General features: G+C 36.9%; 1 protein-coding gene across 4 annotated transcripts in view; it reads left to right on the top strand.

Moving 5' to 3' along the window:
- TBL1X (transducin beta like 1 X-linked) overlaps positions 1-15,447 on the top strand; it is a 195,954-nt gene that overhangs the window by 81,979 nt on the left and 98,528 nt on the right. The window contains exon 1 of one of the 4 annotated variants that reach the window (XM_054652051.2): positions 2,934-3,061. The exons of 2 other annotated variants lie outside the window; for them this stretch is intronic. The gene's annotated coding sequence lies outside the window, so the exon portion shown is untranslated. Of the gene's footprint in view, positions 1-2,933; positions 3,062-4,568; positions 4,588-15,447 lie in introns of those variants that run through there. One more of the 4 variants, XM_077173236.1, reaches the window with a different exon arrangement.

The following is a 15,447-nucleotide window of genomic DNA, read 5'->3' as shown; positions in this document are numbered from 1 at the left end:
ACATCAACCCAATTATTAGCTTCTGCTACATTTCACTAACCTAAATAATTACTCCTTACTGTCCCTCAAATACTTAGTTTAAAATATAGCTGAGCTTGCATTCATTTTATATGTTTTTTTAATCAGCTATGCCCTTCTGGCCAAGGTTTTTATTCATCATAATTGATATCTGATGTTATCCTCTTTCTGAAATTAAAATGACCTGCTATAACATACTTGCTAAGAGAAGAAAACTAAGGTAAAATTTTTAAAGCAGAGAGAAGACACATAAATAAGAGCATGGTTTCACTGTTAAAGACGTGCCAAAGCAAACAATGCTCGAAGGGTATTGAGTGAGGTCAGTAGGGAGGAGCTGAGTAGCTCCAGGCATGTGTATAACTAATTTTTGAAATACTACAAGTGTAACTCACATTATAAATAACCATATGTTCATTAAGTAACTGAAGAAGGAAAATCTGGGAAAAGTTTGTCCAGACATTTATAACTCTTTTAAGGGCAGTTGATTTTTTCCATATGATTTTCAGATTAAGAAATGATTTTCATCTCTTGAGACTGTTCATTGTTGAGAGCTGCAGTAAAAGAAAAGAGCAAAGTTACCATACAAGCTTAAATGCAAAACATGAAAACCTTTGGGATTTAAGCTGGCTGTTGGTATCTTGATATAGCCTTTACTTTATAGCAGAGATGTATAGCAGATCTTCACCAAAAACTTAGTTTAGCTTTTTTCCTAGAGTCCAAAGTGGTGATTGAATGCCTGAACAGCAAGGCAAGAATACGCCTTCTGTCTGTCAAAATGAAGATGTTCAGTACATATTATGCAATTCATCCTCATCCTAAAAATGTACTGTTTCTCTATTTCTAATTTCATATTCAGCCATAATATAACTGTAAAGAAAAAAGGATAACCTTTATATGATGAGTATACAAAGAAAGTGAATTTATAAACTAAGAGAAAGAGCAGTTCATAGTGGGAAAAAATGGAATAAAGACAGGTTACTCTGTAGACACTATTGTAAATGTCAAGTAGATTTTGACAGCTGGTAAGTTGGAGACATAATTAAAAAAAAACTTCCATACATGTACAGACTGCCTTTTAGTGTGAAGAATTGGCACACAGTGAAATGAGAGGGTGAGTAGCATATGGGGGATTAAGGCAGCTGAGTTCTAGTGGAATCTGGAGGCAAACAAATAGACCTTCAAGACAAAGACAACTATAGTGGTCACACTGGTGTTATTTATTTGTTGATTTGTGGTTTAGCAATCTATCCTAATTAAAGGAAGGTTCATTTAATGCAGTTTTCCATCCCAGAGAGAACCTCTGTAGTATAGAAAAGAGGAAGATGTCAGAGGAAAACTTGTTTATAGTGATGAAGATTTCTCTTTAACAGCCTGGTCTCTGTGGCAGTCTTGATGGAAGCTCACACTCATTGAAATTGTTAGACATTGTGGTCAGTTGGATTAAATAAAGGCATTTAGGGGAGATCCAAATTTAAGCAAGCATTGGTATTTCTATTAAACATAGTTTCCAAAAATTACTTTGGATTTAGACATCTCTTAAAGTCTTCACAGAAAATCAATTACACGTATACTTGTGCACTTTAAATATTACTTTGGTGTATATTTGGTTTTGGCTTCAGTTTAAATTACAAATAGAAGAACACTTGGCTGTGACCCTACAGAGGGAGAGATTAGTTTGGTAATGCAAACTATTTCAGGAACTGAGCTATACATTTATTTCTGTATCTTTGTCTTTAGTCTTTTGCTTGGATTTCTCTGGATGCTTTCTTTATAGCTGTGCTTACCACTCCATTTTTTAAGACATGCTTTTTAATCAAGATTCTGCAAGTCTAGCAGTACTGCTTGACACAGGGCTTCCACTCCGTGCAATTGCTGCATCAGGAGGATGTTCTGCTGAATCACAACTCAGTGTAACCAGCTTAAAAAGAAAATATTTCAGTGTCTGATAGAAACCAAACAGATATTTAATGTTAAATTTGAAAAAAATACAAAATCATGACCTATAAATTGAGACCTACTAACTAATGAATTGTTATTTCCATTGATCTAGTGAAAGTAGTACTTGGTATTTGCTGCTGGAGTTTTAGAGAAAGTATCAGCTCAATTGTGAGGAGACTTAACTGTGTACCTGGATCTAGCCAAGGTAGTATTTCCAGCAGGTTTTCTTCATTTCTGCTTAGCAATTTAGCAAAAAGCTCAAAGGTGAGAAGCTGCTTGGGAGATTACTAGTCAGGAAAGCCCCTACTTTCTCCCAGTCAGTAATTTCATTAGAAAACCAAGAAAGAAGGGCTGAGATCTGTTGGTTTTGAAATCTTGGAGGACACAGGGTCCAGAAAGACTCAGTTTCTCTAATTATAGATAATTTCTTCTGTATGTATTGAATTGGTTCAAAATGCAGAACAGTTTACAGGATCATGCATGTTTTACATAAACCTTTATTAACTGGTAAAACACTGTTTGAAAAGATCCTATTGTGTTTAAAACATGGATTTTTCTCTTTTTTCCCATTTTAATTGAAGTTAAATTTCCATTAAAAAATATTATGGCTGTGTATGTAAGAAGGGCTCATTCATTATTTTCCAGCTAAATGGTGTGTAAGAATAGTAAATGTAGGTTAGCACACATTCTTCCTTAGGTATGTATGTGACACAGCTTCATGGTAAGCAAGCTGCAGTATTGACTCGATGTAAAGATTGTATTTCATTATGGGGTAATCAGTGTGTAGTAAGAAATGCTGAAACACTGAAAAGAATAACAAGAATATCAGTGCTATAAATGGCTGTGCAGCTCCAGGATATTTTGGCCAAGATCCACAAGACATGTAGGGTGTTGGCTGAGCTGAAGTGGGTGAGCTCTGGGAGGGCAAGATAAGAACCTGGGCACCCTCCTGAAGGGCTGGGTGGCTCTGGGCACTGAGCTGGAGCTGTGGCCATCCCTCCTGTCCCTGTCCCTGCTGCCTCCCAGGGCACGGCTTCCACAGGCTGGCGCTTTCCTGGGGCTCAGCACTCCCAGGGAGGGCACTGCAGGAGCTGGAAAAGCCCAGGTGGGTTGGAAGATGTTTGGCTGTTGTTTCTGGAATATGTTTTCTGGATCGTTTTGAGGGAGGTGCTAAGTGAAGCACGCTTCTAAAGCTTGAAGCAAATCTTGATGAGACAGAAAAAAATTGAAATATGTAATAAATTAGATCCAAAACATGCATGTTCTTTTCATGTTACCAATAGGGTTGGAGGGAAAATGCTGTTCTTGCTTTTTGCAAAATTGAAATGCAGTGAAATGCTTCAGAAAGTATAGTATCAAGAATAATCAGTTACTTTGTAAGCTTTTTCCATTTGAATTGCTGACTGTTCCTCATTACTCAGAGTTTTTTACCATGTGCGTGGGTTAAAGTTGAATTAGTGTGTTTTATAAATACCAGGTCTTTAAACACAAAGTTTCAGAGGCCACCCATAGCAGAGGAGTGTAGAGTACATGAAGTCTTCTGAACCTCTATGTCAATGGCTTGATGGTGTCTTCATCATTATTAATTAATTACCACCTGAAGTTGACCTGTTTGACTTTTGAGTTCATTTCCTGACCTAGTTGGAAGCTTGAGGTATTTCTAAATTCAATACTGGCATATTTCATCAGAAAGGAAGAGTTGTTGAAGAGACTTGGGAGCTGTGTCACCTTTCCTCTGGGAAGAGGTGAGCACCACGCAGGGCAGCATGGGGGAAATTTGCACCCCTTCATGTGAATCTTTTGTTGGTTACTCTCAGCCTAAGGTTGATCTTAATAACGTATTGGTTCATTGCAGAGCAAGAACATAATGAAAAATTACATAACTTGTGGACAGTTTTTAGATTCTAGAAAAATTATTCCTCAAACTGTTGGAAAAACATAAGTTTTCCTAAATATTTTGCACTGAGCAGAATTGAGATAGTGTTTATTAAATATCTGTTTATTTTTTCTGTCTGCAAGCATATGGTAGAATTCTCAGAACTGGTTCCATGCAGTTAAATTCTCCCTATAAACTGAGTACTTTAAATATGTTGGTGCTGAAGGGTTTTTTTTTTTTTCAATCCCAAAAAGATGTGGCGAAGGGAATTTAGGAAAGAATGGAAGAAGTGACTGTTGATTGCCATTATGGTGTAGCAAATCTCTGAGATTAATTTGGATTTCACCATATCAGTATGTATATTGTCTGTTCTCAAGACTTAAAAATACAGAAAATTAGTCTTCTGTGTGAAAAAGATCTCTCTCCATTTTGTCTTATCCATCCTGCCTTGTGCAACAGTTGCCTAAGCCTAATTCCCTTTTATGTGATATTGATTAACAGCCATGCTGAGTCTAGGACTGTCACAAGGACTACAGGGTGTTTAATTATTCAGCTCCAATAAAGTGGAAGACAGCACAGCAGCAGCAGCAGCTGTAACATAAGTCATTGGTACTTCATCTCCAAAACATAAGAATTGTTCAGTAATAACACAGCAATTCTCTCCTCCTGTCTTGAAGGAAATTCATAGAAATCTGAAGACTGAATATTTGGAAATTGTGAGTTGGGCTTGTCCTCAGGATAACTCCATTCTTTGGGTATGTTCTTAGGCACAATGCCAAGTGATTGTACTCACATGAAAAGAACACCATTTTACCAGAGGCACAATATTCCTAAATCAGATTTTCAAAAAGGACAACATGGAAGAGTATTTTTCTGGTTATTTGTTTATAATAATAATATAGATGTACATGAATATTTCTAATTTGTCTTGATGTACATGAATATTTCACATTTGTTGTGAAAATCCCCAGTTCTCATGAATAGCTTCAATGTCCAAATTGATTGTGGAAATATTTACATGTTTGTATGGTTTTGGATTTGGGCTGGGTTCAAAAGAAGGAGTTGATGGAATCTTTTTCAAGCTTAGAACAAGACATAAAAAAGATTAGGGACACTGTTATATTTAGCAAATAGGTCTGAGATCCCTAAAATCACAGGTACTTTACCATAACATGCCAATGAAGCCTTCCACAAATTTGCAGCATTATTCTGTGTTAGTGTTGGTGCATCTCAGTACTGGGACCGTGAGGAGGTCCCAGAGCTGGAGGCAGCTGGGGCTGGGAGAATACCACTGTGTCTGCTTCATTCATGCATTCTGGATTAGATAGCTACTTTTGTCACAGTAAAGAAGAGATACTGGCCAAAGTGGATGTTTGACTTCGTGTAGTAAGTCTGTTCACTTTTAATTTGTATTTAAAATAATTTTAAATATTGTGGATATTATGCAGAATTGTGTTTTGTGAGAAATACATAGTCTTTAAAATGCTTCATAAGATGTGTAAATTGGAACATAAATAACACATCTTCTAATATGAGATTGTGAGTTACATTTTGTCTGGACTGAACTGTAAGAAACATCTTAATAGAATGTAATTTCTTAAATCAGAAAGTAACCATAACCTTGTTTGGATTTTTAATAACATTTTGTAGTTCAACATTGGGAGCAATGGCACCCTGTCCCAGAGCAGTATGCTTCTGTCTTTAACACACAAGAGCTTGGATGTGATATTATTCATTGCTAATGAACCCAAAACCCACCAGTGTGCTGATATTTAAAGGGTTCTGTTTTTATTTATGTTCATATTCAGTTTTCAATTATGGAAAGATTTTTTTCCCTTGTTTGGGGGAAGTAGCATAGAAAAAACAGGAAAAGAGGATCCAATAGCTTGTTTTCAGGTATTATTATTATTATCATCATCATCATCATCATCATCATCATCTTTGTCTTTAAAAATAATTCCCCCATACAGATTAAGGTTCATTGGAGCAGAATGAAGATGTCAGAATGAAACAAGTGCTGTGCTTTCTTGTAAAACAGTTTATTGCCCAGTCTTTCCACCTCATTAGTAGATCTTCACATCTTTTATTCTCAGTTGTGTTAATTCTTTGGTGGTTTTAGGAGTGTGGATGGAAGGCAGCTCTCTGCAGCAGGGTTCAGTGGGATCAGACTGTGTAGTCACAAGGCAGAGCGAAAAGAGAGCGAGTTTATGGGGAAAATCAATTGTTGGTATGTGAGTACAAATTAAAGCCAGCTTGCCTCACTGTTTATTTAAGAGATGAACTTTACTGTGACTGGCAAACGGATCAGGGACCTAAATAATGTCATTGTTTTACTCATTAAAGCTGGAGCAGTGAAATAAACTAGCATAGCCCATGTCTGTGCACGGTCTCTTCAGAATGAGATGAGGTAGTGCTGTTAGAGAAAATAAACTATTTTAAATTAATTCTTTGTTGCTTCCACAGCTAGACCTTAATTAATTGGTACATGATCAGGATAGCAGAGACTGCTACATCTCTAGAGTGGCTGATTTTCTGCTCTGCCCTGTGCTGTTGAGTCCTTTAATATTTAGAAATGGATAAATGGATATATATGGTCTGCATGGATATTTTAAAACTGATACTGGACCCTCAGTCCAGGGTGTCATTTCACAAGCATTGTCTGGTTGTAGAATAAGGTATATAAACCTCTACATTTCATTTGTATTGGATAGTATTTTCAGAACAACAGTTAGAAAAAGTTTCTCAGTGGAATAGTTTCTTTAATAACAGTCACAGTTAAGTGCACAGACGCACTTGGTTCTATGTATGAATTCCATATTGTACTAGAAATAAGTCCCCCAGTGGTGTGCATTCAGTTTGATTATTATTGCATTTATTGAATGGCTGGGGTTGCTCAGCCTTTGGCCTTGAGCTGTTGGCATGCCTCAGGTGGTAAGCAAATTGCATACAAATGCTCTGCTTGTCATGTCTTGCTGCTTAATTTGTTCTTTGGAATAAGTTAGTCTCATAATAGGCAGGTGCATCACAAAGCAAAAAAGCATTGGAGAGAGAAGAAATATTGGCCTTGTAAAACCCTTCCCAATATCGAGTCACTTATCTTTCATGGAAAGTAATAAATATTGAAATTAATGGCATGCTTCTGCTTTACAGAATTTGTCAGAATGTTTGCATCTGTCAGCAGACTCCTAATGAAGTGCCCCTTCAGTTGCCCTGTGGTGGGTCTGCATTGTCATCTGATGATAATATTTAAGCACCCTTTTCACAGGCAAGTAGGGAAATGCACTGATGGAGGAATTCCAGTAGCCAAAAAACTGATCACCCATTAATTAGAACAGATTTGTTACCTTTAATGGTAGTGACAGTCTAGAGTACATTTTTGGGGTCACAGAGTCAATATAGTGCTATTTTTATGATAGTTTGTTTTTAATATGGTGATTATGAAAAGTCACGCCACTCCCTCCTTTGGAACAAAGAGTTACATAGTTCTGAGTAGCTCAGCAGCTCACAGAAATAATAAAGGACAAACAACAGATCATTTAACTTTTGGGTAATGAAGAACTTTGTCCTTCCAGAGTATTCATTGCAATGCTGAGTGTACATTGCAGTGCACACAACAGAAAATTACTAAGATATTGACCATGGTGTATATTGCTAGAACCTCATAATAGTTTTATTTAATGATAGATACTGGGGTGTGTTGCTCTGCTTGTATCAGATTTTGTTATGCTGCAGTGTACCTCACAATTATTTGGTGCATGATGTCAGGTTTTAGAAAGAATTGTTATTTTGGATGGCTCAGTATGTATCTACTGGCTTTTAATCAGACTATGTGCTATTATATCTTGCTACATTCAATAAACCCAAAATGTATTTTTAGGTCTGTGTGTCTGGCAATTTCTATGGATGATGGATTCAATCTTATTAGACAGTCACTTTGATTTCTTTGATAAATTTTTAATACTTTATGCCCAGAATGGCAAAGGGTAGTTCTCACTGTTTTTTGATGACCAAGCCTGGACTAGTAGAACGTGAGGTCTAAATAAATAAGGCAGCATCAAGATTCTTCAAGCCTGGTATGTAATCTTTTCAATTTAGTGATGAACTGGAACATTTTTCCAAGTTCATCATGCTTTTGGGTATTCTTTATATCACAGCATGAAAGCTTGGATGAGTTTTTATCTTGTAAAATGTGAGTCAGTAAGATCTGAACCCAGCTGAGTTTATGGACTAATTTCCAGCCTTAAAATATGACAAATATAATGGAGAATTTTATTTGTTCCATTTGCAGTATTACATCACAAGTCCATCCTGTCTGCCTTTTGCACAAACAGTGTATAGCCTGTGAGAATAAAGAGAAAGGATTTGTGGCTTGCAGTCCTCTTTGTTTGGGATTCACAGCATGTTTTAAGGACACCCATTGGGTGTTTGTGGAATGGTGACTTTCATATTTCATATTGTGGCCATTAGCAACCACAGATAATCATACCACTCAAAGAATACAGAAAGCTGTACAGAATACTAATAATGTGAATCATGAATTTTTAAGCTCTCAGAGGATGCTCTAAAAAGAAATAGATTAATCACTGTGCTAAGGTAATATAACACCTCAAAATACTTTTACTTGGGTGAACATCATAAGATAGTGATTTAGTGTCAATACTGGATGGCAGTAGTCTCCATAAAGCAGGTCTGGCTCAGTAATGAGCTTGCAGGTATGTTAATTACTTTAGAATCACTTAGGATTTCTCTAATGTTCATCTTCTCTATAACTTGGTGCACCTACACCTGTGTACACACTCAGCACGTGAAACCCGTTTGTGAATTTGATGGAGTTTGGGTTTGTTCACTCATCTGTGTTAAGAAAACAAAACCAACCTGCTCAGTGAGCAAGGCTGGTGTTGAGACATTTCTCCAGATCATACCACAGTTTTCTTTCTGCCTAGGGGGCAAAGAGTACCAAGAGTAGCATTTCCCATGTTGGTACAAAAGGGTTGGGTGGCAGCACTGGGAACCGTGGCACATCCTCCAGAAATCCTGGCACTGCAGCCGGCGGGCCCAGGAACGCAAGCATGGTTTTGCAGCACAGCCTTTGTCATGAAAGCTACTCCATCACTCAAGTAAATCCTGAGCTGTGGAAAACTGTCAATTTATTGATTTTTCTAGTTCTCCCTTTTTTTTTTTTTTTTCCACACTTTCACCCTGCAAAAAATCTGCAGTAGGGAAAATGGTAGCAAAGCAATTGGTAATTCTTTATGACAAATTGCATAGAAGCAGCAGGATGCATGGGATGCTTATTAGAACTACAGTTTAAAAATAAACATCATATATGAGCATAATATTTAAGGCTTCAAAACAGGTTAACATAATAAGTGGCACTAAACATATTTAAAGAAGTAAAGGATAAAAGTAAAATAAATATTGTAGCATCTTAATCAAAATTAGATTTCACAGCCTACAGGGGGGTAGAACTGTGAAGTCTGAGAGATTGGTTCCATTTGCTGTTAATGTTCAGCTCTCATGCACTGGCTTTTCTTCCCTGAAAGAAAAATATGAGTTCTCTAGAATAATCCAGCTTTTCATTCTATTTTGCAGCCTTGTCTAAGCAGATGAATCTGATAATTCCTTAAATGGGAAATTTGCCAGCTGAGAGAAACCTAGAGGGCAACAAATGGGCAGTGATGACAGAATGTCTTGAATGCTGAGAATGTTGTTTTGATTCCACACAGTTTAAAAATATATTTGTCTAGTGGAAGGTAAAATTTTGCACAGACAGATAACATGGGAGATTTCTAAGGCATTACACACATACATACACACATGCACACACAGTATTTGTTTGGATTATTTTTTTTTTCCTGTAGGCTTAACCCAGATAAATTAAATTACCAAAGCTCTCAAAAAAAAAAAAAAAAGGAAAGAAAAAAGGAAAAAGGAGGGGGTGGGGAGGAGGCAGGGCACAAAGCAGTGAAATCAAAGCAGCTCTGCCTTAAGGCTGCAGAGATTTCCTTATCTTATCCTGCTGTTTCTAGGTATTGCAAAACATATGGCTCACCTTTAGGGGCAGTCCCCAAACAGTGGGAGATGTTGGATCCCATCTGTGCTGCAGCAACTGGAGGTGCAATAACAAGGTGAATTGAGGACGCCAAGATGACTGTGTTTAAACTCATTGCTGGTTTACTGAGGTGGTGTTGGGGGGAGGGTGGTGGGGCACAGTTAGTTTGGGAGGGCTTTTTTACCTACCATGTGGATGTGCCTTACAAGTCTGAACACAGGTTCTGCTGGAGAAAAATTGTTTTGAGGAAACTTGGTAGCCTGAATTAGGAATAAAAATTTCAGGATCCTAGATATTGAGAAAAGCAAAGAAAGGAAGCAAGGCTAAGCATGAAAGCATTTCTCTGTCTCCCACATTTTATTCTGGCAGCAGCTGAACTGGCTGAATAGGCTCCCGTCCCCACTGTTCAAAACTGTTCAGCGTTGCTCCCACGAGATTTGGCTGATCATGTAGTCACTCTCTAACCTGACTGGTTCACTATAATCTAGCTTAGTTTGAACACTTTCTAACATAAACTCTCTGAACTCTTTAATAAGAATCTTTTGGACATGAGCAGTTATTCCACAGACACTGAGGGGCAGCCATGTTCAGCAGGAATGTAAGGAAGAGTGATTATGAGGAACAAGGGAATAATGCTACACCAGTGAAGCTTCACTCAGAACAAGAAGCATAATGACAGACTGAAATTGCACACTGTGGTGGGTAGAATGGAGAATATAGTTGGACTTACCCTGATGAAAATTAACTTTTTCATACCTATCCCCTAAAATTTCTAAGTCAAGCTTCTAAGCCTCTAAGCTTATGCCACAGAGTTTTCCTAAATAATTTCAAAGGCCAAGGCAAAAAGTGGCTTAACACCTTTGCATCTCACTAAAACACTCTAATGTAAACAAAATCTGTAAACTGAGATGCAAAAGGTCTCCTAATGTTTTTTTCTGGTTTTTTTTTGCTTCTATCATTGCTATAATTATTCTTTTACTTCAATAAGTCTTTTGCTATTAGGTCCTTCTTTTCCTTCAAGAAAACCACTTATAATAATGAAGGCTGAATATTCATACCCAGCTTTAGGCATCAGCATCCATATACATAAATTGGAATCAAAGTTAAGTGGCATGAACATCCCTGACATGTTCTGTCATGATATAAAAAGGATCTTTTTCATTTATTACAGCAAATGAAACTAGCTATCTTCCTGTGCAAATACTTGTTCTCATTTTTCATAGTTTTCTCAATTTGCAGAAGGAGAGTTTAGCTTGCAAGATGAAAAGTCTGACAGGTTTCCAGAACTGCAGGCTACTTCCCTTTTGTTTTGAAGTCAGTGGCAATTGTACTTCTGAGACCCTGGGAAAAATCACCTTTTAATGCTGTCTAAAAGTAACATCACATACTGTCTGCATAAAGTTCAGTGATATGAAATGTACATGCAAGTGTAGTCCTGTATTAGGGCATGCATGTATGTATACAAATATGAATAGTCTGCATTGCAATTTGAATTATTGCCCTGATCTGTATGACTTTCAGGTGTTCTTTATTTATTAGCTAGCATTTCAAAAAACAGACCTACTATTCATTGAACAGACCTAAATGTATTTATTTAATTACATTAGTGCACAGGTAAGCATGAAATACTGTGGGATACTTCACATTGATGGAGGTAATAAAAGCCTTTTCCCCTTTCCAGTTTTGAGCTCCTTGCAAGTTTTCAAGAAATGACATTTGCAGCAACAGGATCAGGGCCTTTGGACCCTAATGCTGGAGTAGCAAGTCTGAGGAAAGCTTCAGAGAGAAGGAAAGCAACTTAGCTTTGCAGGTTTTGCATTTTAAAAGTCCTTCTCCCTCCTCAACAAGTTTAACTAATTAGTTGAATTTTCAGAATTTGGTGTCATTTTGCATTTGTCTTGTTTTGTTGTGTGATTTGATTTTATTAGAGTTTTGAAACTTGATGCAGGTTTTTTTCATCATGGCTTTAGAAAATACTTGAGCAACTTTACTATATGTGAACATACCATGAAGTAGAACGATGTATTGACTGAATGGCTTGGATATCCAGTTGCTAATACTGAGATATTGAATATGCTTTCTGTGTGTCCCTTCAATGAAGTAGTCTAAAGAATCATTGTAAATCTGTGAGCTTCATTAGCTAAATACCTCTTGAAGCAGATAGAAAATTGAAATGAAAGAAAGCAAAGATGAATAGATCATACCATTTATGGTGTCAGAATTGCATTAAAGCACAGAACGAAGGTATATTGAGAGATAATCTCTTACTGAATTCATTAAAGGAATTTATGCTAATCTTTTTATATAAACAAACATTTCTAACATGTATATTGGTCAAAATTGTCATATATGCTATCCAGAGAGGTGAATTTTGTCTCAGTGTAGAGAGGTGGATACCCATTTACTCCTGTATGGCATATAATGATGAGACAGCTACTATCAACCATCAGATTAACCAGAGTAACAAATCAACAGGACCAAAATTTATCAAAGTTATTTTCTCTAATGTGCAGGTGGTAATTTTGAAGGGCGTTTTCCCTGAAATTTCACTTCTGCTGCTGACTCTTAAAATATTTTATTAAAAAGTTTCAATGTGTTGAAATTACCTGTGTTACTGACCAAGTCCAAGGACTGGGCTCCTCAGATGAGTGCTCTTTACCACCAAGTCTGTGTGATGTTCATTGACCTGTTACTTCATCCACATCTTTTAAAATGCTCCGTTTTTTCACAGCCATGTTTACTGCAGATAATTTCATATTTCTTCTCCTTTTTTTATTTATTTTTTAAATTTCATTTTTGGTGTATTTCTCTAGCCAGTATTCTCAGCTGCAGTTTTCATATCCAGGCAGTATAACCTATTAATCTGTCCTGCATTTTATTTGGGGGTAGATTAAAATTCACATACATACCACTAAACTGTAATTTAATTTAATATAAATAGTTTCTACTTCTATATCTCTATAGTGATTTAGGTAAAAGGAAAAAGTAATGTTGAAAGAGAATCTGCAGTGTAACAAAAGCATTCTATATCTTTAATCATCAGTCTTAGCTTTGTTACAGTTGCTTAACCAGCATAAGCTTTATATGATCAGAAGGAATGCCTCACATTTGGTATCTTTAAGACCTTGGATCTGTCTGGATTCAATATCCAAGTTGGTGCCCTCGTGTTTTTTATTAAACTCCCTATTTTCTATGTAAATAGCACAACAATCATATGTCATTTTAGTATGGAGAGATTCTCACTGTAGGATCCTATGATAATTCAGGACTTTAGAAGGTCCAACACCCAGGTTAAAGCAGGGCCAGCTTTGGGGTTAGCTGTGGCTATTCTAGGTCTGATCTAGTCAGGAATCCAAAAATAGAGACTGCACAGAAATTGTCTTTCGATAAAATTGATTATCTTTCCAATGCTAAAGACAATAATTACTGAACATAAAAATAATTTTTCAAATGCGCATTACAAAGGGTGCTCCTTTTGTAGATCAGTGTGTTAGGTCACTTCTGCCATGCTTTTTCAAACAGGCAATTATTTGCACTCCTAAAATGCTCTGCATTTTTGCATTTGACTGCTTAACATGGCATGTCCTTCCAAGTGTACACTGCCTGCCATACAAAGTATGGATGTCAGTGGACTGTGGCTCCAGTCATTTTAAGATGTTTTATTCCTAGATGACTCCTCTTTTCCCCAAACTCTTCTTTGCTGCCTCTATTAAAAGACCTTGAAAATTCAGTGCAGCTATTTAAATATAAAGCTGCTGTACATTTGCCCCTGATTTACAGGCAAGAATCTGTATATATAATAACTTTGACAGTGCTTTAAAGAGATACTATTTACTTCAAGAGTTTAAAAATTTTCTCGGAGTTAGTACCCAGGAAATTCAGTTTCACTGACAGTATAGCAAGTTTCTTGATAAAGCACACAAATGAAGGCAGTGTTTCATTCTTTGCCTGGCAAAGACAGTTTCCTAGTTAGGAAATTCAGGACCATCACCTGTTTTATTAAAGATGACTGAAAACAGGAGAAGATTTTTTTTTTTTACATTTTTTACTGCAGAATATTCTTTTGATTAGATCTGATGTTTGCTCTGCTCAGTACCACTGCATTTCAAAGGAGTATTTGTTAACAGGAGTGTGAAATTCTGCATTTCATGTGGAAGTGTGACTGACAAGTGTTGAGGTTCATATGGTTTGGGGCAACCCTTGCTCAGGATTCTGTCTGCCCTTTGTGGGAGTAGGAAATACACAAATACACTAAACAGAGAGGATGAGCCTGGGAAGGAAGAGGCTGTCTTTGAGTGATGGGTAGGTTGACTGGCTGATGTGCAAGTGTCAGCATCTCTGGGATGAGTTTTCCAGTTTCAGGCCGGAGGGAAGGAGTGGGTGGAGAGTTCATGTGAAACTGAGATTTCTGCTCTGGGGTTCACATGAAGAAATCTCAAGCAACTCAGTATTTAGTAACCTGCTTAGTACTTTACCAGGTGGTGTAAAGACCTGTGATTGCATTTTTGAAAGTCAAGTAATGTCCAAGTAGCTGCTGTTCTTTTTGGCCTTGTTCTGAGGTTGGTGCTGCTCCCAAGAACTGCTGGCTGTACCTCACCCTGCTGCTGCTGCTTGATTGACCAGCTAAGTCAGTTTACATCACTGAATATATTTTTACTTATCTATTTAATTGTTAAAAGTTCAACTATAGCTTTTCTATTCGCTCTTTGAATTCAGACTGATGTCCACAGTTAATTTTAACTTGTGGTACTAAGAATTTTTGTATGTTGGCTTTTGGCTTTACTACAAGCACATTGTTTAGGCTTATGTGGAGTACAAGAAGTACAAGTTTCTTGTTTTATTGTTTTTCAACATCAGTATTTTCTGTGTCCATGATGAGAACATCCAGAGGAAATAAACAATGAAACAGTGCTGCTACTCTAGCTGGATCCTGTGATTCCAAGCCAGAATGTGGATTATTGACCACAGTATAATGGATCTAGAAGAAGGACACCTTTTAAAACCTTCTTTCTCACTGGTCATTACCAGCTTTGTGGCTTTTTGTTTCCTCTCCCACAACTTCTTAGAAAGGAACTACAAGCATATAACATGCTAGGGTAATTTTTTTAATAATTTAAAAGAATTTGATGAGAATTTAGCATTTTTACAATTACTTCATTTCCAAAGTGTGGCACAGTTTGGAAGACCTTGGCTCCCTATAATTTCAGCCTCTGCAGAGTTCCACTTATTGAAATCTGTCTGGAATTAAGTCACAGGGATAAAAGGGATTTCATTGCAACATTAGAAAATCCTGCCCAAGAAATTGAATAAATAATTTTTGTACTTTTATGAGAATTCTCTCACAGCTTGCAAAGTGGATAGATTTGTAGCAGCATGATGTTCAGTTCATGTCTATTCAGTATAACTCTAGACAGCTTTAAAATGTCTTTTGTCACCTCTTGTTCAGAAAGATGTACATGAAATAAGTAGTATGAAGAAATTTTAGCTCAACAGCTGTAGTCGGGCCATCCTCAGGGGGATATGCTCAAAATTGTCCTCTTATGCAAACTTCTCTTGGAACTTT

The sequence above is a fragment of the Agelaius phoeniceus genome, chromosome 2, assembly GCF_051311805.1.
Source record: "Agelaius phoeniceus isolate bAgePho1 chromosome 2, bAgePho1.hap1, whole genome shotgun sequence".
Classification (NCBI taxonomy): Eukaryota; Metazoa; Chordata; class Aves; order Passeriformes; family Icteridae; genus Agelaius; species Agelaius phoeniceus.
The sequence above is the reverse complement of the archived record's forward strand: the minus strand, read 5'-3'. Positions and strand labels throughout refer to the sequence as shown.